The sequence below is a fragment of the Giraffa tippelskirchi genome, chromosome 4 (genome assembly GCF_054371585.1).
Source record: "Giraffa tippelskirchi isolate mGirTip1 chromosome 4, T2T-mGirTip1v1.2.pri, whole genome shotgun sequence".
Classification (NCBI taxonomy): Eukaryota; Metazoa; Chordata; class Mammalia; order Artiodactyla; family Giraffidae; genus Giraffa; species Giraffa tippelskirchi.
The window spans coordinates 138,287,151-138,313,153 of NC_137278.1; the positions used below are offsets into that span (position 1 = coordinate 138,287,151).

The 26,003-nt window shown below is 37.9% G+C and overlaps 1 long non-coding RNA gene across 1 annotated transcript in view; it reads right to left on the reverse strand.

Annotated features, from left to right (window-relative positions):
- The window catches only part of LOC145544598 (uncharacterized), a 104,742-nt gene that overhangs the window by 66,019 nt on the left and 12,720 nt on the right, over window positions 1-26,003 (reverse strand). Inside the window, exon 5 of the long non-coding RNA XR_014081483.1 lies at window positions 4,160-4,213. This is a non-coding gene — a long non-coding RNA (uncharacterized LOC145544598). The remainder of the gene's footprint in view (window positions 1-4,159; window positions 4,214-26,003) is intronic.

Here is a 26,003-nt window from a genome sequence, read left to right on the forward strand (position 1 = left end):
ATGAAAGGGAAAAGTAAAAGTGAAGTCGCTCAGTCGTGTCCGACTCGTAGCGACCCCATGGACTGTAGCCTACACCAGGCTCCTCCATCCACGGGATTATCCAGGCAAGAGTACCGGAGTGGGATGCCATTGCCTTCTCTGATACAAAATGTGTATACATGTATAAATAAGGAGTCAATGGCAATAATGAAAATCATTGTATTATGGTTTAATCATTACTTAATGTGCTTTCAAAATGTTATTTGTTCTTATAATCTTCTACATCAAAAGTAAAAATAAGGACCAACAACAGCAGAAATCATTCATGAAACCTTTATAAAGCTTACTTTTTTTTTAATATTTTCATTGTATGTGACTAAATCCTCAGCAAATGTCAAATGTTGGTTTTTTGGCACACAGATTAAGTTATGCATCTGCTGATAAATTAAGATTGCTTGAAAAAAATTTTTAATTGCCTGAATTTTTAACAGAGCATGATAATATTTACTGCTAAATATCAGCAACTATATACTGAGAAAAATATATTAAATTAATACTATTTATCTTACTTAGACTTATTTTCAATGTATTTATAAGGATTGCTTTTAAATTTAATATTTGATTAATTAGATTAGGTTTGTTTTAATATTTTATGAGATTAATTATCACCTATGTCCTTCCTCATTATTACAGTTAATACAAATATTTTTGCTTATAATAATGGTTATAACTTTTTTTCATTGTGACATCATATATTGTCATACCTGTGCATATTATTTATATTTCATTTCAATACAAATTAATATAGTGCATTGTTGTTGTTCAGTCACTCAGTCATGTCTGACTTTTTGTAACCCCATGGATTGTCCTTCACTATCTCCAAGAGTTTGCCCAGTTCATGTCCACGGGGTTGGTGAAGCTATCCAACCATCTCATACTCTGCTGCCCTCTTCTCCTTTTGCCTACAATCTTTCCCAGGACCAGGGTCTTTTCTGATCAGTCAGCTCTTCGCATCAGGTGGCCAAAGTACTAGAGCTTGAGCCTCAGCATCAGTCCTTCCAATGAATATTCAGGATTTATTTCCCTTAGGATTGACTGGTTTGATTTCTTTGCAGTCCAAGGGACTCTCAAGAATCTCCTCCAGCACCATGAAGTGTAGCTTACCAGTGTCCTCTATTAATGGGATTTTCCAGGCAAGAAGACTGGAGTGGATTGCTATTTCCATCTTCAGGAGATCTTCCCAACCCAAGAGCTGAACCTGCGTCTCTGACATTGACAGGTGGATTCTTCACCACTGAGCCAACATAGGTGTGGATTTATCATGATACAGTGACAAATAATTTACTGTTGATTATTACAAATTGCTTTGAACAGTAGTGTGTCAGGAGCCATAAACAAGAGATGATTCTTTAAGAAAAACTGGAGACAGTAAAGAAGTTTCAGGCAAATTAAGTAGGCATTACTTTCTGTAAACATTGTTGATGTTTAGTCATTCAGTCTTTAACCTAGTCAAAAAAAAATACACAGCAAGACACAAAATAAAGGCCTTTGAGTCTGGATCCCTTCACTCAAGCCATAAAGATAATAAATGCTTATTTCTTTGAGGGAAAATATTTATTTCCTGGAGTTAGTAGGAAAATCATGATATTTTCATTTGAAACATATCTAAGACCATCAACTTATTTTATTAATATGTTTTACTGTTTAAGACAAACACTCTTCTGTGAAAGGTATTGCATCATCCACCGGGTCCCAAATAAGGTGAAGAGTCAGCCAGCCCACCTTCATTAAAAAACCAGAGCAGAGAGTGCATCCTTGACATAGGTGCCCCCAGGCCCTGTGGCCTAGGGCAAAGGGGGCATACGGGAAGGCACACTGATTCCTTCAGTTAAGAGCCCTCTGGGGAAGATGGTGTTTGTATCTGCCTTTGAAGGATGGATAGAGTTTCACCAAACTGAGAATAGAAGGCAAGGGCAATCAACATTGAAATCAGGGTAAGTAAAGGCATGGGAAGCCCTATGTTAAAAATCTTTAATATACAGAGCCAGCTTGTCCTTCAATAAAAATCCAGTAGTTCATTTTTTCAGTTATACACATTTCATAAGGGGAAATAAACCAAATGTACCATCTTTGTTATAAAATCCATATTCCTTGACCAAAAACTCCAAAGCAAATATATTAGTGGAAGAGATAATCACATACGTATACTGAAAGAAAAATAATTCACTAGTAGATAATGAAATTTTAAAAATATATACATGTTATGTTCATGGCAATTCATATCTCACTCACAGAGTGGCATAAAATTGTTTTTGGAGTTATTTTTAAAATCTAATTTTAGCAGATTAATTTCCATACGAGTATCTGACTTGTTTTCCTTTTTAAATGCCAATGTTATCATTATAGGAGACAATAAATGTTAGTTAACAATATAAGTAACTTCAATACAGAATAACATCTGCCACAAGTCAGTCAAAGCCACCTATAACAAAGCTTCATATCTAAATTATAAATACATGCCTTTTGTTATGCTCTCTCTTACAGAATATGGAAGAATCAAAGAAATTAAAGGCCTTTTTATTTGGTGCCTTGAAATGGACAACATGAAAGACACATGTGAAATTCACAGCCATTAAGTTTACAGAACACTTTAGACACACATATTTATCAAAAAATGTTTATAGTTTTGGGAAACTATAGAAGAAATTCCACTGGCTAATCATTATCTCTTTTTCACTGTGTCTACTGCACATGGCCAACCCAATGTCAGGCATTCCTCTGAGTCATCAGGCCACGCTGTGCGAGGGCAAATATCACCATGTTCCTAGGCAGTGTTCCATGCTTCGTTTACACAGAGCACCTGTGTGCATGTACATGTACATGTGTGTTTTTTAATTTAAGTTCTATCTCCTTGAATGCTATTTCCTCTCTTTTGGCTTTCACCAAGGTCAAAGGAATCTCTAGCAAAAAAAAAAGTGATACTGGAAATCTGTCCACCCAGTGTCTAAACAACCCTAACTTCAAAGTTCACAAGTTCATTAAGTATACTACTGAGTCAACATCAATATTCTAATAGTCAGGGGAAATAACAAGACCTATTGAAGGCTGACTGTGATGACTTTACCTAATATTTTCCCTTTTTGTTCAGTCTCTGAGGATATATGCAATTGTCAATCATCACAAGGGTGATCAATTCTAAACACCAATCTCTAAACAGCATCCAGGCTAAAGAGTCTCTAATTCACCTTCCAACACATCCCATCATCCCCTTACTATAGAACATCTCAAGCATCAAGTTCATCCCAACAGGTAGACTAGAACCTCCATGAATCTCATGGAGGGGGACATCTAGACAGGTCAGTATGTGAGCACAGCCTCTAGAAGCAATTCTACTCTTCCACACAAGACCTTTCATAAGTAATCTTTTCTTCTTTTCATTCCTTAAAGGCCTGTAGTGTTTGATGGCCAGAAGACTGAATATGAGATGTGAATGCTGCATTGCAGCAGCTTTCAGCAAGATCTTTAAAAGTAATGCCCTGGGAAAGTGAAGCATCCAGTTACTAAGTACAGATAAACGAATTATCAGGATTCAATTTTCAAAAGAGCTACCTAATTATCCATACTCATTGCTCCCTCATTATGAACACATGTATGTTGAACAATTAGAATTTTATCACTAAACTGAAGCTGAAATTTTATAAATTAAAATACATTAAAGAGACTCTCTCACCATGAATTTTATAAGCAGGTTTCAAAGATGTTTAGAAACATAGTTCTTTCAACCCCAAATGAAAAGAATATATGAAATTTCATTGCAGCAACCTTCAGTTTATATACTGCTTCCATTTGGTGCTTTTTTATTTTAAATGCTCATATGTTAAACCTCATCCAAAGGCTCTTTTGACTAAATTACTCACTGTGTAACATTTTTTCACATAAAATGTGGAGAAGTAGCCTCCTGGAAGTCATTAAAAATATATTTCTAAGTGTACATTTTTGACATAGATGTTCCAAAAAATCAATTCAGTTTAAAAAACATTGGTCTCATTTGGCTTGTTAAAACAAGTTGTGTGCTAATAACATGAAGGATATTTTTTAAATCTATAACTTCTGTTATCTCTTAATGATTCTCAATTTTATGGAATTAGTTTAATTATTCAAGATATATTTTGACACTTACTATGTCCTGCAGTGTGTGCAGCTCCCCTGGTGGCTCAGATGGAAAGGCATCTGCCTGCAATGCAAGAGACTTGAGCTCAATCCCTGGGTAGGGAATTGCCCCAGGAGAAGGAAATGGTTATCCACTCCATTATTCTTGCCTGGAGAATTCTATGGACAGAGGAGCCTGGGGAGCTAAAAGCCTATGGGGTTGCAAAGGGCTACACTCAGTGTTTGGAGTTGGTGAGAGGCTATCTGGTGGTATTCTCAAAAAGTAAAAAAGCAAAAGAACAGGTCCAGGGAAGAAGGACCAAGACGGAAAGCTGTTGAGTGTGATCTGCTTGCAAGATAGCTAGATATCCATGACTAATAGGCAACAAAAGATGAGGAGAATTATCAAGTTAGAGATATAAATTGTTATGAATGAGACTGTGCAAGCTGTGTGTACAGGATGAAAAGAGGGAGGAGAACCAAATCCTGTGAAACATTAACTTTTAAGGGAAAGATGGAATTAGAGAAGCTTGAAGAGGAAGCTGAGAAGGAGGAACCAGAAAGAAAGAAAAAAATTCCAGCAGCATGTGGTGCCAGGAACTTCATGGGAGCAGCACATTCTGAGAAAGAGAAAGTGAGAACTAAGTTCAAGGCTGAGAAGTATGGCTTTGGTTGACCATTGGCTTGGGTTGACCATTGGCGAAATCAGGCTGACTGTCAAGGGGACCTCTTCAAGTGTGGGGAAGGGAAAGGAAAGAAGAGGAGATGGTGATTGCCGGAGTCTCTCAACTTGCAGATCTGGAGTTTTTGTTTTAAAACTCTATAGAAAGGATTTTAGTTTTGTAAGAAAGCTAAGGCTTGAAACCGTTTAGTCGCTATTGGAAGGGGACCTGTGGCAAAGAGCATAGAGATAAAAGCCTGAAAGAGACAATATCACCAATCTCACAGGAAAAAGATATACTTTCAGCAATAACCTGAATAGGATGTAATTATAAATAAATAAATGAAAAGCTTTCTCTAAATCTGTGTTTATTATTTACTAAGCTTTTATTATTTAGTAAGTGTTTATTATTTATTATTATTTATTATTTCCAAAATCTCTGTTGATTATTTACTAAGACACTTAAGTACTATCTCCTTAGTACTTGAGGTACTTGAGGTCCTTAGTACCTCAAAGGGCTTGAGGGACTTTGAGTACCTTAAGGGACTTGAGGTCAATAACAGCAAAACAATAACAAAAACTGAAACTGTATTACAAAATTGCAGACTTGATGTGGAGCTTTGGGTTAAAAGGATGTAAGAAAATGTAATAAACATACTAATAAATACATAAGTATATATAATTATAAATTATAAATATATAAATTATAAAATAATAAATAGAAAATCTTTAAAATGATCATCATTTAACTTAACAATGCCTCATCTGAGGAATTTATTAAGCAAATAATCTGCTATATGCTGAAAAAATATGTACAGAGATATTCATCAAAGAATTATTCTCAACAACAAAAAATGCAAATAATCTAATTTTCCAGTTATATAAAATAGATTAAATTGATTATGATATACCCAAATGATTGAATAATACTGGGAAATTAAAAGTCATGGTCTTAAATGATACAGAATGCAATACATAAAACTGTATATTGCCTTTGAATTAAATTTGTAAACATAATTTACACTCATAAATGATATTTTCAAAATAAAAAGTGGTTACCTATGGATTATAAGATTATGAGACTTTTGTATTTCTTCATATTTTATGTTGTTCACAGTCTCCAAAGTTTATGTAATAATTAATATGCTACTTTTATAGTCAGAAATATATTGCCATTATTATTAAAGACTGATAATTTGTATTTTTCAAAATATTTACCTAAAGTTTAGTATGCATTAATATTGCTTAAGATGCTGTGTATCTCAAAACTGAAGAGACTGATTCTCTTGGTCATTATTCAAAACAGAAGTGGTTTAATATCCTCATCCAGCTTTTCTTGACGTTTAAAGCTATTCAGTGAAGTTTTCTAACACTTATACTTATTAGTGCATTATTGGGACTAGATTAGCAACTTAGTGAATATCTTTGGTGACTTAGCATTTGGCAGATTGCTATTGCCAAAAAACGTCTATGGTTGTGATTTCTCTGAAACACTAAAGTAATAAAAATATAGATTTATGGATGGAGGTGATTTATATTAAATTCTATTCCTTACACACTATTAATATTTGCATTTTTTGAGTATTGTTTGCTGTTGTTCAGTTGCTAAGTCATGTCTGATCCTTTGCAACCCCATGGACTGTCACCCGTCAGGCTCCTCTGGGATTTTCCAAGCAAGAATACTGGAATGGTTTGACATTTCCATAAAACTTTGTAGCAAGACATTGAAGTATTCTGTTGCTAACAACATTAAATAGTACCTGATTAGATTATGTTAAATGTAATTTATTAAACTGGTTATCTGAAAATATTTATTTATTTAATTCAAAAGATGAATGTTAAAATTTATTCCAACCCTTAGACTCTGTGATTACATGAGTTATCATATTTGGCATATGATAAATCTCCTTTTAACCAGAATATTCATGCAATAGAGATCTTTCTGTATAAATCTATTTTTATTGGCTATATATGTGAGCACAGTTCCAGAAATCACAGTAATCACAATAATTTACAGAAGCAAATTGCGAAGATTTGCTTTTAAAAAGTTCAAAGATACCTCAAACAGATCTACTCATTGTCAACAACGTAGTTTAAAATGTTTGTCATTGAGCCTTTCCCCACACATTTTTTTAAAGTCTAAAACTTAACAGAATTAGCATAATTCTTAGGAATTTTAGAATTAATGTTTTGTGAAATACTAAATCTCCCATTCAAGAGATGGAATACCAGACCACCTGACCTGCCTCTTGAGAAATCTTTATGCAGGTCAGGAAGCAACAGTTAGAACTGGACATGGAACAACAGACTGATTCCAAGTAAGAAAAGGAGTCCGTCGAGGCTGTATATTGTCACTGTGCATATTTAACTTATATGCAGAGTACATCATGAGAAATGCTGGGCTGGATGAAGCACAAGCTGGAATCAAGATTGCTGAGAGAAATATATCAATAACCTCAGATATACAGATGACAACCACCCTTATGGCAGAAAGTGAAGAAGAACTAAAGAGCTTCTTGATGAAAGTGAAAGAAGAGAGTGAAAAAGTTGACTTAAAGCTCAATATTCAGAAAACAAAGATCATGGCATCTGGTCCCATCACTTAATGGCATGGAGAAACAATGGAAACAGTGGCAGATTTTATTTTTTGGGGCTCTAAAATCACTGCAGATGGTGACTGCAGCCATTAAATTTAAAAACTCTTGCTCCTTGGAAGAAAAAGTATGACCAAATTTGACAGCATATTAAAAAGCAGAGGCATTACTTTGCCATCAAATGTCTGTCTAGCCAAGGCTATGGTTTCTCCAATAGTCATGTATGGATGTGAAAGTTGGACTATAAAGAAAGCTGAGTGCAGAAGAATTGATGCTCTTGAATTGTGGTGTTGGAGAAGACTCTTGAGAGTCCCTTGGACTGCAAGAAGATCCAACCAGTCCATCCTAAAAGAAATCTGTCCTGAATGTTCATTGGAAGCACTGATGTTGAAGCTGAAACTCCCATAATTTGGCCACCTGATGCAAAGAGCTGACTCATTTGAAAAGACCCTGATGATGGGAAAGATTGAAGGTGAGAGGAGAAGGGAACAACGGAGGATGAGATGGTTAGATGGCATCTCCAACTCAATGGACATGAGTTTGAGTAAACTCCAGGAGTTGGTGATGGACAGGGAGGCCTGGTGTACTGAAGTTCATGGGGTCACAAAGAGTCGGACATGACTGAGCGACTGAACTAAACTAAACTTAAATACTAAATATCTTCATTATTAAGCCAGGGTTCAATTAGATATGCAGTCACTTGAATCTAAAATTATCCTAACTGACACAGTAGACATATTTAGCAAAGTCAGTGTTTTCTTGGTTGATTTAGAAGAGTTTGTGTTTGAGAACATATTTGTTTATGTTTTATTACCAACTCACACCTAAATAACTTACAAAACTGCAATGGGAAATTGTTCATGTTTAATTACATTTTAACTAGTCATTCTCTTGCCACTGAAATTCATGAAACTGGCACTAAACCAAGTGATTTGATGTGAGTCCAGAAACATTAAGAGCATCTGAGGAAATTGCCTGAATTATAGAGCTAGTGCTTAAATCAGTGGCTCAGCATTTAGATAATTTAATTAGATTCCTTTTGCATTAATATAGAAATGAAAACAATTAGCACTTATAGGTTTTTCCCATTCTACTCTAAAAGTACTATGACAAACATCTGCATAAAAAGTTAAAAGTTTCATGAATCACTTTTTTAATTTTATCTACAAAATGTCAAAACTCTAAAATATTGAAAGTATCAAAATGTTAAACGCTGGGTACTCAACTATCAGGTGATGATTGATTTCCTCAGTATTTATCTAGATGTTTTTGTGACATCATGAGCAGGACTACCTCCTACTGAATATCATCTTACCTAGAAACAAACTGTGAATATAAAATATTGCTATGTGTCCCATTGTCATTTTTTATAGCTCATTCAGAGTGATAAAGAGTTAAATGTCAATATCATTTTAACCAGTTTGATTCAAAATATTTCCAGGTTAATGTGCTAACAACCTAAAAATGTATTTATCTAATTACTTACAAATATGGCATTAATAAGTTATAAGAATAATGACTATAGTAAAATATTATGTCCCAAGATTTATGGCAATTAAAGTTGAAAGAATTAAATTAAGGAAATAATAATGAGTTATATAGTCCAATTATCACTTGATCACATATCATCTTTGTCTGGGTTCAGTTAAGGAAACTGAAACACCACATGTGTTGAAAATTAAGTGACAAATAACATAAGAATTAGAGGTCTCGTGAGTGTGGGAAGAACTGGGCAGCAAACACCTGAAAGTCTGCAACTAGAACATCAGGAAAGCAATTACTCGTGACCTCAGCACTGGAGAAGGTGGCCAAGCCAGAGTCACCAAGGAGGTCAAGAAGCCACCACACTTGACTGCCATGACTGTGGAGGAAGGGCTCATGTAAAGATCTGTGATGCTGCCATGTCTGGCTATGAAATGAGGCTCCCAGAGAGCTATCACATCTGTCTCAACATGCTCCCACTACGTCCTTCCAAGACTAGTGACTTCTTTTTTATTTCCAAATTTCAAATCTCCCAGTAGTTCTTCTAACTGGCAAACTCTAATGCCACAAGCATACAGGGAAGCAAATTCTTTGAAATATACTTATCATTGTTAAAAGTTCTGATGAATGGGTCAACTCAACATCCATAAACATCTCTTTACCTGCATTTAATTTCTAAATAAAGACAAAAACATGTTTTCACCTAATATATTGCAACTATTCTTCATTCAATTGAAGACAAGCTTACCTCCACAAAGTCCCATATTATTTTATGCTTCTCTGGGTGATTTTTATTTCTTTTCTAGATGATTCACAATCCCTCTCTGATACTATGTAGTTTCATATTGAGATTAATCATTGTAACACATCTTAGATTATAAGAGAATTGAGCAGAGGAAAAGACTGATGTAAAGGAATATATTAATAGCAAAGCAAGGGAAAAATATACATGACTTCTGCAGCTCTTGTTTGTGAAAACACTCACGGGGCTGCAGTTGGTATTTATAATGTCCTTCTTCCATTACTAAATTTACTCTACTTCCGTTTACTCTAAATTTCTCTAACCTCATCAAGCACCTGATTTGTCTTGGTTCTTTTCCTGATGTGGCAATTCATATCTTTTTTCCTGTAGTGTTTGTTTCATTAGCAGTTATGCCTATATCATTTTACCACTGAACATGGAAAAACTGAGGGGCACATTGAGAGAATCATCCAAGTTCCAAGCAGATTCATCTTCAGTGCCATTGTGTCAGATCAACTCCATTTCCCCATAATAATCAGGATTAATCTTCGGTCAAAAGATATCCATTTCTTCTTATGGCTTCAGTGTCATGAGGTACCCTAAGGGGCCTGGTGGCAGTCTCAAATTCTAATTCAACGGAACTATTGCAGTGTCCCCTGGAGGGACTATCCTTCTCTTGTGAGCTAAAATCTCCAAACAGGTGGAGATAAAGAAAGGAAAAGCGTTTTGATAGTAGATCAGTAAGATACACATTAAGAGGAGTCACTCTCATTTTCCCTACATTTTGTTCTTTTGGTTTATTAACACATTCATCTTGGCAATGCCTCCAATCCCACGGTGAGAGTATATTTCTCTGGATGGGATCCTCCCAACTGAGGGACTACATGCAGCACTTTGACTGCTTCAGTTTAGTTCCACCACTGCTACCTGCACACTGCATTGACTCCATGTACAGTGCTAGTGAGCCAATGGTATCTTTTCCGTTGACCCTTCTGCTCCACAAAGTTTTATTTTACTTTTGGTTTCAGATTTTAAAATGGGAAACTAACCAAGTCAGCAGCAGCAAAATAACAAGGCATTGATTCAGTTCAGTTGCTCAGTCGTGTCTGACTCTTTGTGACCTGATGGACTGAAGCACGCCAGGCTTCCCTGTCCATCACCAACTTTCGGGGCCTACTCAAACTCATGTTCGTTGAGTCGGTGATGCCATCCAACCATATCATCCTCTGTCATCCCCTTCTCCTCCTGCGTTCAACCTTTCTCAGCATCAGGGTCTTTTCCAATGAGTTGGTTCTTCCCATCAAGTGGCCAAAGTATTGGAGTTTCAGCTTCAGCATCAGTCATTCCAATGAATATTCAGGACTGATTTCCTTTAGGATGTACTGGTTGGATCTCCTTGCTGTTCAAGGGACTCTCAAGAGTCTTGTCTAACACCACAGTTCAAAAGCATCAATTCTTTGGTGCTCAGCTTACTTTATAGTCCAGATCTCACATCCATACATGACTACTGGAAAAACCGAATCTTTGACTAGATGGACCGTTGTTGGTAAAGTAATGTCTCTGCTTTTTAATATGCTGTCTAGGTTGCTCATAGCTTTTCTTCAAAGGAGCAAGTGTCTTTTAATTTCATGACTGCAGTCACCATCTGCAGTATTTGGAACCCAGAAAAATGAAGTCTGTCACTGTTTCCATTGTTTCCCCATCTATTTGGCATGAAGTGATGGGGCCAGATGCTATGATCTTAGTTTTCTGAATGTTGAGTTTTAAGTCAACTTTGTCACTCTCTTCTTTCACTTTCATCAAGACGCTCTTTAGTTCTTCTTCGCTTTCTGCCATAAATGTGGTGTCATCTGCGTATCTGAGGTAATTGATATTTCTCCCTGCAATCTTGATTCCAGCTTGTGCTTCATCCAGTCTGCCATTTCTCATGATGTACTCTGAATATAAGTTAAATAAGCAGGGTGACAATAAACAGCTTTGACGTACTCCTTTTCCTATTTGGAACCAGTCTGTTGTTCCTTGTCTAGTTCTAACTGTTGCTTCTTGACCTGCATACAGATTTCTCAGGAGGCAGGTCAGGTGGTCTAGTATCCCCATCTCTTGAAGAATTTTCCACAATTTATTGTGATCCACACAGTCAAAGGCTTTGGCATACTCAACAAAGCAAAAGTAGATGTTTTTCTGGAATTTTCTTGCTTTTTGATGATCCAGCAGATGTTGGCAATTTGATCTCTGGTTCCTCTGCCTTTTCTAAATCCAGCTTGAACATCTGGAATTTCATGGTTCACATACTGTTGAAGCCTGACTTGGAGAATTTGGAGCATTACTTTGCTAGCGTGTGAGATGAGTGCAGTTGTGTGGTAGTTTGAGCATTCTTTGGTATTGCCTTTCTTTGGGATTGGAATGAAAGCTGACCTTTTCCCGTCCTGTGGCCACTGCTGTTTTCCAGATTTGCTGATACATTGAGTGCAGCACTTTCACAGCATCATCTTTTAGAATTTGAAAAAGCTTAATTGGAATTCCATCACCTCCACTATTTTATTCATAGTGATGCTTCCTAAGGCCCACTTGTCTTCGCATTCCAGGATGTCTGGCTCTAGGTAAGTGATCACACCATCGTGATTAACTGGGCTGTGAAGATCTTTTTTGTACAGTTCTTCTGCGTATTCTTGCCACCTCTTCTTAATATCTTCTGCTTCTGTTAGGTACATACCATTTCTGTCATTCTCTTGGAGTCTAGTCTAAGCAAGAAAATAACTACTGACTTTAGAGGAGGTTTTTCTAAAATAATAGCAGCATCACTCTATCTTTAATCAGAACTGTTGTATACTTAATAAAGAATAACCTATTGGATGAAAATTCATGTGAATGAATTTCAGGAGATAGCAGTTAAAAAGAGAAGAGTTAAAGAGAAGTTGAAGGCCATAGCATTACTTAGTCTAGGGAAGAGAAAGTTATCGGGTGACAATAATCTTCCAGTATCTAATGTAATTAATGTGGAAAATTTAGTTTAGCAAATGGGGAAAAAGACTCCATGAGTAAAAAGATCAAAGGGCTGGACTGGATTATTGAAAGGAGAATTCATGAGTCTTGTCCTTGGGTCTAGAAAAACAGTCCAATGTTAGGAGAGGGATGAAATAGGGTGACCACCAGGTCCTCATAACTTCTAGGTTTTTCATACTGTATCTTATTTACAGAAAGGAAAAGTGGTCCAGAAAATCTGGCAGTACAATATAAACGTAGCAGAATCAGGGATAACAATAATTATGTAGTGTCCATTTCAGGGATAGGAGGAGGGTTTGGGAAGGTTGTCTGGCAAATTTGTATTTTACAAAGTACTATCTCCCAAACTTCTCTTAGCCCCTCAGCATCACTAGGAGATTTGTATCATTAAATATATGCTCTGAAGTGGCTTTTTAAGGTTATATAACCAGAAGAAAAAGTAGAGGGTACGTGGAATATTTATTGACCTCTTATGAGTAAAAGCTCCTATGAATAAATTTTGTCTTATATACTTTAATCAATATTAAAATAATTTGACAAATAGACACTTGCACAAGTATAAATCTTAAATAAAGACAGTTGTGATTACCAAAAGAAGTATCTCCAAAATCAATATTTGCTGTTTGCTTTTCTCAAAAGTTCTCGCTAGAGTAAAAGTATTATAATGAGGAGAAAGAGTTTGTGCTTTGGAGCTTGTTCTTAATCTTGATAGGCAAGAACTGGAATAGTTTTGGAAAAGTTACCTAACCTCTCTGAGCTACTGATTCTTCTCCTATGAAAACAGAAAATAACATACATCCACATAGGTGTTGTGAGTAATAATTTCCCATTACAGTATTTTACTTTCCTTTCTTTTATTCCCATCTGTCTTTATTTGTTCATCTTCTACCTAATTTGGTCCCTTCAGCTTTTATAAAGACCAAGTAGAAGTCAGCTGGCACTAGCATAAATTATAAATATAAATAGAGATAAAACTATATAACAATGAGTTCCCATGAACAGTCAATTTATATATAAAACCAAAGGGTGTTCAACAAAATAATCAAGAATTACCAAAGGCTTTGAACCTAGGAGAATCTGTGAGAAGAGTGGCAACCTTCAGGAGTAGCACATTCCGATACAACTACAATGGGAGCCACATATGTAATCTACATTATCTGTAGCCACATTAGAATAAGCAAAAAAGAAGCCAGTGAAATCAATTTTATATTATCATTTCAAAATATAATCAATATAAAAGTATTGAGATACTTTCGTTGTTTTTTATACTAAGCCTCTGAAATCTGGTGTGTTTTACATTCATAGCACATGTCAATTGTAGCCACATTTCAAGTGCTCAGCAGCCACACGTGGCTTGTGGCTCCCACATTGAACAGAGCAGCCCTAGCCCTCAGTCTTCTGGGAAATATTGAACATACAAAACAGAAGCCACTGGAAGGAAGCCAACTAGCTACTCTTGTAGGTAATGACAGGTTGCTAAATGTCGCTCCAGCCCTGATCTCAGGTCTATACTGAGTTTCTGGGCCAGAAACCAAATGCTTTTTGGGCAGCCTCTGACCTCTTCATGAGCTTCTTTGTAACCTTTTGGAGGTATGGGTCATTGACTGTGAAACAAACAAATAAAAAAAATGTTAGTCTTGAGACCAACAGGATATAGTCCCAAATACCCAAAGCTCTGGTGGGAACAAAGGGACTTGGTGAATATCCTTTGAGCTGCTAAAGCATTTTATGGTCCAGCTGTGAGGTCTTATGCCTTGAGTTGGCTGGGAACACCCAAATCAGTCCTATAACCTAGCTTGGAAAAAAGGGGCATTTGGGGCAATTTATTGTCTTTTATTTGTTTGCAAAAATCTGTGGAGCCTCATTAAGGAAAGGAAGGGGTTGGTCTTTCCGTTAGCTCATTTGATCTTTGTTGTTGTTTGAACAGGTGTGAAGGCTAGAACTATCTGGTGTATTTATATAATTTTTTTACTTGTACAAACCATTGTAAATTTGGTCATCATACTTTTTAAACCTAACCACTCAACAGGAATAAGCTTAAATTTGAGGACTATTAAAAATCACACATTTCACATTTTATTTCTCACCTATTGAAGGTTTTAAAATGCTTGAACCCTGACTTTTTCAGAGTTGATATCCCAAGTCAAGCCCTCACTGTACCTCACTCAAATCTCTTGCCAAATAAGCTCCAGTTTACTTTTTGAGTTTCAACTTGACTCCTTTCTTTAGGTATTCTACCCTTTTTGCCCCCAGCCTGGCCTGTTGTCAGACTGCACCAGAGTCTTCCTGAGGTGCAGCTCTAATCACATCCTAGCTGAGACTAGTAATTACTTTCAATCGCTATGTTTCAGGCATATGCACTTTGCCATTTAAAACCTCACAGAAATTCTTAAAAGTAATGACTCTTACACAGATTTTACTTTTAAGGACACTGAGGTTCGGATAAAGCTCAATATCAAACAATTTATAAGTGTTTCAAACTGAGATTTAAATCACAGTAGAGTTGAGTCTTATTGCATAAACAAGAAACTATCTCAAAAATATTTGGTGGCTCCCTAGCCTCATGAATCTATAGTAAGGCCTTCCACCATCCCACATCCTAATTTTCATAAATCCATGCTTTTATTTAACATCATTTCTACAGTCAGAAACTTCAAACCTTTGTACTTTAAACCATTTTCAAGGCTCATGTTATTTTCCCCAGCTAAAACTGGTACCTTCATTTCATCAATTAGAACTGGTCTATTTTTTTTAAGGATCCCCATAAAAACCCTTTACAGCATTATTAATTTATTTGAGACATTGCCCTTGATGCCTCCAGCTTGAACTAAGAAATGAAGGACTTTCTTAAACAAAAAACTTGGCTTTACCAGTGAGAGATTTGTGAGCCAGTAAGAGTGCCCCAGGATGTATTCTCTTAGCTTCACACAAAACATACATGCTCCTGATCATTTTCTTATTCCTTTCAATATAATTATACAAAACAAATGTAATTAATAACTACCTATTGCTAGACTTCCCTGGTGCCTCAGAGAGCAAAGAATCTGCCTGCTAATGCAGGACACGAGGATTCGATCCTTGAGTCAGAAACGTCCCCTGGAGAAGGGAATGGCTACCCACTCCAGTATTCCTGTCTGGAGAATCCCATGAACAGAAGAGCCGGGCAGGCTACAGTCCATGGGGTCACAAAGAATTGGACACAACTGAACAACTAAGCACACAGCTACCTATTGCTAGTATATTCTTCTGTTTCTTATATATTCTTCTTTTGCTCATAAGATTTTATAAGGTTGAGAAAAAAGCAAGATGCAAATGAAATGCTGACCTACTGAAGAAGCTCAGTTGATGCCCTGACCCAGACTTTACAGAAAGAATCAAAAAGGAAATTTGGGCCTAATATACAGCATAAAAATTTCATTTCTGATTCCCTAATTGAAAAAACAAAAACCGGATGATTGAAAGCAGTTAATACTTGGATTTATATAACTCATTTTGTTCCTAAAGTGCTTAATTTTTGGTACAGATTTCAAATGTTTCTCTATAAACTAAAAGTGAGACTAATAAATAAAATCTGCATTTGACCAGCTTTAATATTTTCCTGAGGTTTGCACAATTGATCTGTCACCAATCTGTGAGGTAGCTACTTCCTCTACAGATACGAAATTGACAACAGAGTGTATAAATGATTCCTTTTAAGGGATAGTGCAAATTTACAAGTGAAATATAGATTCCACATATCTTGTCTTTCAGATTCTTTTGATTTAACTGTTCTGCTTTCCCTGACATTTTAATCTATTCATTGGGGTTTCATGACAAGTTCAATAACACTAAAAGAAAAGATACTGTAGTCACTAAGATTGCCTCTTTGAAAAAAACTCAAAGATAAAAGGAGCCCGAGTTAGTGTACACAATTTGTGCTTATTACATGCTTCTGATAAAAGAACAAATGAGAGAGAAAGAAACTACTCCATATTATCTGGATTTAACCTGTTCATTTGATGGGACTATTTTTCTTGGTTGTCATAAAAATGGATGCATGCATTAGGGAGAGATAATTTTTAAAAGAAAAGTAGAAAAATATTAAACCAGAATATAATTTTATCATTATTCATTGAATGGTATTGATCTAAAACAAACAGATGCCAACTATTTCTCCAGCAAAAATGTGTTTATTCAGCATCAGCAGCGAATTGCAATTTGGGGTCTATTATACAGATGTTCAAGCTGGTTTTAGAAAAGGAAGAGAAACCAGAGATCAAACTGCCAGCATCCATTGGATCATTAAAAAAGCAAGAGAGTTCCATAAAAACATCTATTTCTGCTTTATTGACTATGCCAAAGCCTTTGACTGTGTGGATCACAATAAACTGTGGAAAATTCTGCAAGAGATGGGGATACCAGACCACCTGACCTGCCTCCTGAGAAACCTGTATGCAGGTCACGAAGCAACAGTTAGAACTGGACATGGAATAGCAGACTGGTTCTAAATGGGAAAAGGAGTACGTCAAGGCTGTATATTGTCACCCTGCTTATTTAACTTATATTCAGAGTACTTCAAGAGAAACGCTGGGCTGGAGGAAGCACAAGCTGGAATCAAGATTGCCGGGAGAAATATCAATTACCTCAGATATGCAGATGACACCACACTTATGGCAGAAAGTGAAGAAGAACTGAAGAGCCTCATGATGAAAGTGAAAGAGCAGAGTGAAAAAGTTGGCTTGAAGCTCAACATTCAGAAAACTAAGACCATGGCATGTGGTCCCATCACTTCATGGGAAATCGATGGGGAGACAGTGGAAACAGTGTCAGACTTTATTTTTGGGGGGCTTCAAAATCACTGCTGATGGTGATTGCAGCCATGAAATTAAAAGACGCTTGCTCCTGGGAAGGAAAGTTATGACCAACCTAGTTCAGTTCAGTTCAGTCACTGAGTCATGTCCGACTCTTTGCAACTCCATGAATCACAGCACGCCAGACCTTCCTGTCCATCACCAACTCCCGGAGTCTACCCAGAGCCATGTCCATCGAGTCGGTGATGCCATCCAGCCATCTCATCCTCTGTCATCCCCTTCTCCTCCTGCCCCCAATCTTTCCCAGCATCAGAGTCTTTTCCAATGAGTCAACTCTTCGCATGAGGTAGCCAAAGTATTGGAGTTTCAGCTTAAACATCAGCCCTTTCAAAGAACATCCAGGGATGAACTCCTTTAGGATGGACTGATTGGATCTTCTTGCAGTCCAAGGGACTCTCAAGAGTCTTCTCCAACACCACAGCTCAAAAGCATCAATTCTGTGGTGCTCAGCTTTCTTCACCATCCAACTCTCACATCCATACATGAATACTGGAAAAACCATAGCCTTGACTAGATGGACCTTTGTTGGCAAAGTAATGTCTCTGCTTTTAAATATGCTATCTAGGTTGGTCATAACTTGCCTTCCAAGGAGTAAGCGTCTTTTAATTTCTTGGCTGCAATCACCATCAGCAGTGATTTGCCCAACCTATTTGTTGGGCAGCAATAGAGAGGCAGACATAGAGAACAGACATGTGGACACAGAGGGGGAAGGAGAGGGTGGGACTAACTGAGATAGTAGCATTGAAACATATACATTACCGTTTATAAAATAGATAACCAGTGGAAATTTTCTGTATGTTGCAGGGGGCTCAACCCAGTACTTTGTGACAACCTAGAGGGATTAAATGGGGTGGAAGGCGGGAGGGAGGTTCAAGAGGGAGGGGACATATGTATACCTATGACTGATTCAGGCTGATGTTTGACGAAAACCAACACAACACTGTAAAACAATTTTCTCCCAATTAATATTAAATAAATTTTTAAAAAAGCAAAAAATGCTTGCAATAGCATTGTTGTTCTGTCACTCAGTCATGTCCAACTCTTGTTACCCCATGAAATGCATCACGCCAGGCTTCCTTGTCCTTCACTATTTCCCAGAGTTTGCTCAACCTCATGTCCATTGAGTCAGTGACGGCATCCACCCATCTCATCCTCTGTCATCCCCTTTTCCTCCTGCCTTCAATCTTTCCCAGCATCGGTGCCTTTTCCAATAAGTCAGTTCTTCACATCGGGTGGCCAAAGTATTGGAGTTTCAGCTTCGGCATCAGTCCTTACAATGAATCTTCAGGGTTGATTTCCTTTAGGATTGACTGGTTTGATCTCCTAGCTGTCCAAGGGACTCTTGAGGAGTCTTCTCAAGACTTCTCAAGAGTCCAGGTTCAATGCATGATACAGGGCGCTCAGGGCTGGTGCACCGGGATGATCCGGAGGGATGGGATGGGGAGGGAGGTGGAAGGGGGGTTCTGGAAGGGGAAAACATGTACACCCATGGTGGATTCATGTCAACATATGGCAAAACAAATACAATATTGTAATGTTAAAAAATAGATAAATAAACTAATTAAAAAAAAAAAAAGATTCTTCAACAGCACCAGTTTGGCAACCTCCTCTGAAAGGACTTATGCCAACACACTGCACCTCCCAGGACTGTTGTAATCGGTGCCCCTGATCCCACGGCAAGCCATGATCAACCCATGCCTCTGCCAGAAACTCCCAAACACACACAGGCAAGTCTGGCTCAGTCTCTTGTGGGGTCACTGCTCCTTTCTCCTGGGTCCTGGTGCACACACAGTTTTGTTTGTTCTGTCCCAGGGTCTGTTTCCCCAGTCCTGTGGAAGTTCTATAATCAAATACCACTGATCTATAAAGTCAGATTCCCCGGGGATACTTAGTCCCTTTGCTGGATCCCCAGGTTGGGAAGTCTGTGGTAGGGCCTAGAACTTTCACAGCAGTGTGAGAACTTCTTTGGTATAATTGTTCTCCAGTCTGTGATTCGCCTGCCTGGCAGCTCTATAGTGGGGCTAACGGTGACCTCCTTCAAGAGGACTTATGCCACATGCTGTGCCTCCCAGGACTGCTGCTGCCAGAGCTCCTAGCCACCACCGGAGACTGTCAAACACTCAAAGGCAGGTCTGGCTCAGTCTCTTGTGGGGGTCGCTGCTCCTTTCCCTTGGTCTGCTGCGCACAAGGACCCTTTCTTTGTGCCCTCCAAGTGTCTCTGGTGGATATGAGGTTTGATTTTTAAATGCAATAGCATACCTAGAACAATATTTACCATTGTCAGTTTTTAAATAAGAACCACCAGTGAGCCATGAGAAGTCAGCATTACCTAAAAAAATTTCCTGTAAATCATCATGAGGACTGAGTAAGTGATTTGTCTGCATTAAGAAGTCATGAGGGAATCTGTTGGTGTCAAGGATGAGAAGAGTGGAAGGGCTCAGGCTATTACAATGTAAAAGAGTCATGGGAAGAGTAGTTAACAAAAAGACTTCATAGTACGTAAGGAGGCTGACTAAGAAATTTTGAGTGTGAGAACTCAGGACTACTTTTATCGCACAAGGTACAAAATGGTAAGTGGGATCCCACAGTTATTTTCTCAGTGAATTTAACCAAAAGGTTACCATGTGTTTATGTGCCGTGGAAACATTGTCACCCTACTTGCAAACTAATAGAACTTGGACAATTTAATTTACCTCTAAATTTGCATTCATTGTCTCTAATGGGCTAGGAAACTTACAGGGCTATTGTGAAGATTAAATATCTCCCAAGTAACTAAGGTCATGCCAGGCACAGGACAGTCACTTGATCCATGGAGCTTCCTCCCCCAGAACCCAACACAATATCAGGCCCATGACAGGTATTCCTGGGTAGGATGGATTGTTCAGTCGACAGACTGGAGATGGTGACAGTATAGCCATAATCATTTTTTCAGTGTTTCCATATTAGAGAATAATATGATTGATGGAGGCTGACAAAGAGAAAGGAAATGAGCAGTAATTTGAGGGAAGTAGTAAGAGAGATAGGACAATATCATCCACAGAAATGCATGCATACGGTGACTGCCTTCTTAAAGAAACAGGATAATATAGACATTGCTTCCTGGTCACAATTACAGGCTCCGAAGGCTGAAAAGGAGCTCTGGAGACCCTAGACCTACTCCCTCATTGCAGAGGTAGGGCAATCAAGACCTAGGGAGAGGACTGTAGAGATAGGAATAGAATTGGGTTCTGGGATGGGGTTATACAATCCCAGGAGCAGCAGGGGCCCAAAGTCTTACCTTAGGCCTGACTGCTCCTTTCCTTCCCAAAGCCACTGTTGCCCAATTCCTGTCCTTGTACATGTGGAAGATTACTTCACAGATTTTGAAGATTCAGTATGTAGATCAACAATTTGCATATAATGCATTTCTTCTTTTTTTCTTTTTTATTCTCTCTTTCTTGTTTGCAAGCTTTTCTTTCTCTTTTCCTCTTTTTTATGATTCTCTCGCTTAAAGACTTGGTCTCATCCAAGCAGATGAGGCCATTGGATCTTAAATGTCTATAAATCCCTCTCCAGCCCTGCTCACCTATTTTCTTAGCATTGACCCAGTTTCTGACCCGCTAGTTACAATGAAAGACTGAATATGCAAATAGACCATAGTTGACTGTGTGTAAAAGTAGGATTCAGTATGTACCTGAAATATGTAGCAACCAACCCAGGAACCAACACATTATCTACAGTTTTCAATCCAGAAAGCAGGCCTACCAAATGTAAGTCAGACCTATTGGAAGTTTGACCATTGTATTTAGCAACCAGCTCAGGAATCTAAACAATAACCTGACAATAATTGGCCTAAAATAGCCATATTTATAACCAAGAGTTTTTCCTAATTATTGTATTCTCTTCCAACTTAAGACCAACCAGAGAAAGCCAAATATGTACCCCTGACAATCACACAGGCTGTCCCACTTCTAGATAGATTCTTATAGCTTCCTCATGCCTGCACACTCTAATTGGGACATAGGTGAAGCCTTCCCTTCTCCCATTGTAAAGATTCCCCACTCCTCTGCCTGATTTTGAGTCTCTGTCAGAATGGAAGTGATAGTGGCTCTGCTTCTGCTGCTGCTGCTAAGTCGCTTCAGTCGTGACCGACTCTGTGCGACCCCATAGACAGCAGCCCACCAGGCTCCCCTGTCCCTGGGATTCTCCAGACAAGAATACTGGAGTGGGTTGCCATTTCCTTCTCCAATGCATGAAAGTGAAAAGTGAAAGTGAAGTCGCTCAGTCGTGTCCGACTCTCAGCGACCCCATGGACTGCAGCCTACTAGGGTCTTCGGTCCATGGGATTTTCCAGGCAACAGTACTGGAGTGAGGTGCCATTGCCTTCTCCGGATAGTGGCTCTAGACACCCCTGAATAAATAGTCTTTGTTTGTTCTCATTTGGTTGGCCTTTGTTTGTTGGACAGTTAATTGTGGAGAATCCACTGAGGCCCAGTATGATGAGCATCCTGTTGCTTCAGACACCAGTTGAAGCAGGCATGGTACCCAGAGAGGCCATTACTTTGCTGCTTGCAGCTTGTAGAGTCCATGATGATGTGGTAAGTCCTCTGGGTCTGAACTTTACTCTTTTTGTGTGAGTTCCTGCTTATTCTCAGTTTGTTGCCCCTTTGTTTAGCTCCTTGGTGGAATCAAGCCATTCCTTTTCATCCCTTTTTGTTGTATTCTGTGGTACTGTTTTGTTTGGTGCTGTATAAAAGTATTGTGTCATAAGAAGGATAAGCAAAGGATAAAACCAAGAATAGGTCTTATGAGTCTTCTTTGAGCCAGCCTTACAGAGTGAGTTTGACATTTCCGCAGGACAGGTATCCATCCGGAAGAATTTTGCTGAAAGTCACCAATCATACCAGATGAGGTTCTCTTTCTGTCTGGACTTTTATTTCCTAAGAGAATCTTTTCTTTGGTTTTCCACTGCCTGGCAGTACAAAAAGTTTAGTCTGTGAGCAGAGCACAAGCAGTGTATTTGTAGCAACTGTCACCTTGGAATATTTAAGTCTAAATCCTCTCCTCTACCCAGAAAAAAAAAAAAGCTTGATTCTTGTATACATGCTCATTAAATCCTGATTCTGTTTCCCTTTCTAAATGGTACAACTTCAGCAAGAAAGATATGGGTCTTCAGTGCCCACCCTGTTGAAAACTTAATTAGAACAAAATTGTTCATTTAAGATGAGCCTTAGAAAATGAAGGAAGTAAGGTTTCACAAGCTCAATGGGCTGCACTTTTTGATAGATATGATGAGGCCTCCAAACAAAATTCTGAATTGAAAATTGCTTCCTAAATCTACTCAGTGCTCTGTGGTGATTCAATGGGAAGGAATCCAAAAAAGAAGGAGTATATGTATACATATAGCTGACTCACTTTGCTGTGCAGTAGAAATCAACACAACATTGTAAACCAACTGTATGCCAATAAAATTAACTTAAAAACACAAATTCCTGCATTTTGCCTAAAGAAGAGCAATAGCAGTCACCTTGTTTTTTTCTAGAATTCATTATCTACAAAATGAAACACAAAAGCTATAGAAGTATTGTTTGTTCCTTTGCCACTAGATGCACTTTCTTTTTAAAATTAATTAATTTATTTTAATTGGAAGATAATTGTTTTACAATATTGTGATGATTCTTGCCATGTATCAACATGAATCGGCCATAGGTATACATGTGTCCCCCTTATTCTGAGTCCCCATCCCACCTCCCTCCCTACCCTATCCCTCTAGGTTGTCCCGGAGCACCAGCTTTGGGTGCTCTGCTTCATGCACTGAACTCACACTGGTCATCTATTTTACATATGGTAATGTACATGATTCAGTGCTATTCTCTCAAATCATCCCACCCTTGTCTTCTCCCACTGAGTTCAAAAGTCTGTTGTTTGCATCTGTGTCTCCTTTGCTGCCCTGCATGTATTGTCACTGTTACCATCTTTCTAAATTCCGTATATATGTGTTAATATATAGTATTTGTCTTTCTCTTTCTGATTTACTTTACTCAGTATAATAGGCTCCAGGTTCATCTACCTCATTAGAACTGACTCGGATGCATTTCTTTTTAGAGGTAAATGTACTTTCAAGAGGGCTTCCCACATGGTGATAGTGGTAAAGAACACACCTGCCAGTGCAGAAGATATAAGACACATGGATTAGATCCCTGGGTCAAGAAGATCCCCTGGAGGAGGATATGGCAACCCACTCCAGTACTGTTGCCTGGAGAATCCCATGGACAGAGGAGCCTGGCAGGCTATGGGTCACAGAGTTGCAAAGAGTTGGACAAGACTGAAGCAACTTCACACACATGTACTTTCAAGAATAAGTTTCTCACAAGTAAAAATATTAAACAAGTTATTTAATATCAAAAGAAAAGAAAATCACTTCCTAAGATATTCTTTGCCAAAACTAATGAACAATTTGACAAACTTAAGCAAAAATAAACTAGACTTATTTCCTAGTAGATTTTCCACTCCTTGTATTCCAATTGTGTTCCTGTATCCAGTTTCCCCCCTTTATCCCTCTGATCTCTCTCCTTCTGCACCTCAACCCTCTTCTTCTCATTGTCTAGATACCTTACTTTTACCACAAAGTTCTTCAAAACATCAAATTACCAATTTCCTCTAAATTTTTATCTCTCTCATAGCCAGGCATTCAGGCAACCATAGAGTTAAAGCCTTGAAACTGAGAGTGGGTTGCCATTTCTTTCTCCAGGGGATCTTCCTGACCCAGGGATCAAAACTGTATCTCCTGTATTGGCAACTGGATTTTTTACTGAGCCACATGGGAAGCCCTAAAACTGAGCTTAATTGAGAGCTATAATGAATGACTTTCCTAAACCAAAGAAGGCCAGCAAACATATATATATATATATATATATATATATATATATACATACACACATGATCCAAGATTACCTGACCCATATCAGCTTGCATAGACATTGGTCAGACCATCAGATGCTAAATCCTGATGGCAAAAACTGATTGGACTGAACTGCACAGGAACCTGCAATTCCCTTCTTTTCACAAGAAATCAAAGGATGAAAAAAAATACAAAAAAAGAGAGGACCTATAAAAACTGGATACAGAAACACAATTGGAACATAAGGAGTGGCCATATCTGAAAGCCATACCTAAAACATTTCTAATAAAAATTGATTGGATCATCATCACTTCTGGAAACAGAAAAAATTCCAGACAGACCAGAAAATACCTTCTGACAACATTCATGAATTAAAAAAAAAAAAGTGGGCTGATTCAACAGCACCCGTTCCATCTCATTTTGTCAGTGGAGTCACATTGAAGCTGAAGCTCTAATTTGAAAATACAACTAAAATGGAAAATAGCCCCTTTAGCAGAAATAGAAGACCTGGCAGGATATTGAAAAAGGGTTTTAGAACAAACATGTGGCAGGATCCAAAAGTGGCCCTGCACATCAAACAGCTAGGTGACCTATTCTCCAACCAATGTTATACTGACAAGGACATTTGCAGGTATTATAAATAGAAGGGACACTGGAAAAAAGATTATCTTTTCTTATGAAAGGAAACCATAGACCAAGCAAAATTCAGATAAATGAGGGTGCTCTGAAGAACAAAAATCACCCAATATCTTACACTGCCCTTAAGGATTCAATATGGATTAATTATAAATTTTGACATCATCCTCATCAAATCCTGATATGTATAGATGCTACTCCTTCTACATTATATGTTGCCACCTTTGCTCATCCTCTTCCTTACAGTAAACATGCCACACCCCATACATGTGACAGGTATGTCAAATAACCATAAGTTTTAACTGTCTCTCAGCCCCTGACCACAACATTCTAGTCCTTGACTGAAAAGAAGTATCTTGGTTTTCTGTGATACCATCCTGTAGATTTAATTGGAAGAAACTTATTTAGCAAACAAAATTGTAGTATTGAATGCACACCGAAGAGAGTATTTCTTGAGTGTCACAGAGGACTATTCTATCATAATTAAGTTGTATCTTCTCTGGATAAACTTTTGCCTCTTTCATTAAATTTAACACACACTCCACATAAGGATCTTGGTGCTGCACTGATACTCTATGAACTATTAATAAAAATTCCACTGACATAGGCAAAATAATTGGATCAGAACCCATAAAATTTCAGGTAGAGCCTACTAAACCACTGTCTAAACTTCCCCAATATCCCTTGAAGCCAGAAGCAAGGGAAAGAATCAAACCTGTAGTTAAAAGCCTTATATCCCAAAGTCTTTACACACCCTCCACTAGCCCTGGTAACACTCCTATCTTGCCAATGAAGACACCAGAGGAATGAGGATGCTTTTTTAAGACCTCAGCATCATCAACAAAATCATCAGCCCTTACTTCATTGCAGTACTTAATCCAAATACCATCCTGTTACCAATTCCTTTAAAAGCCGCTTGCTTTACTACAGTGGATCTTTGCTCTGCCTTCTCCAATGTGCCTCCAGATCAGGAGGGTCAATACTTTTGCCTTCACTTGGATAGGAAAATAGTAAACCTGGACAATCA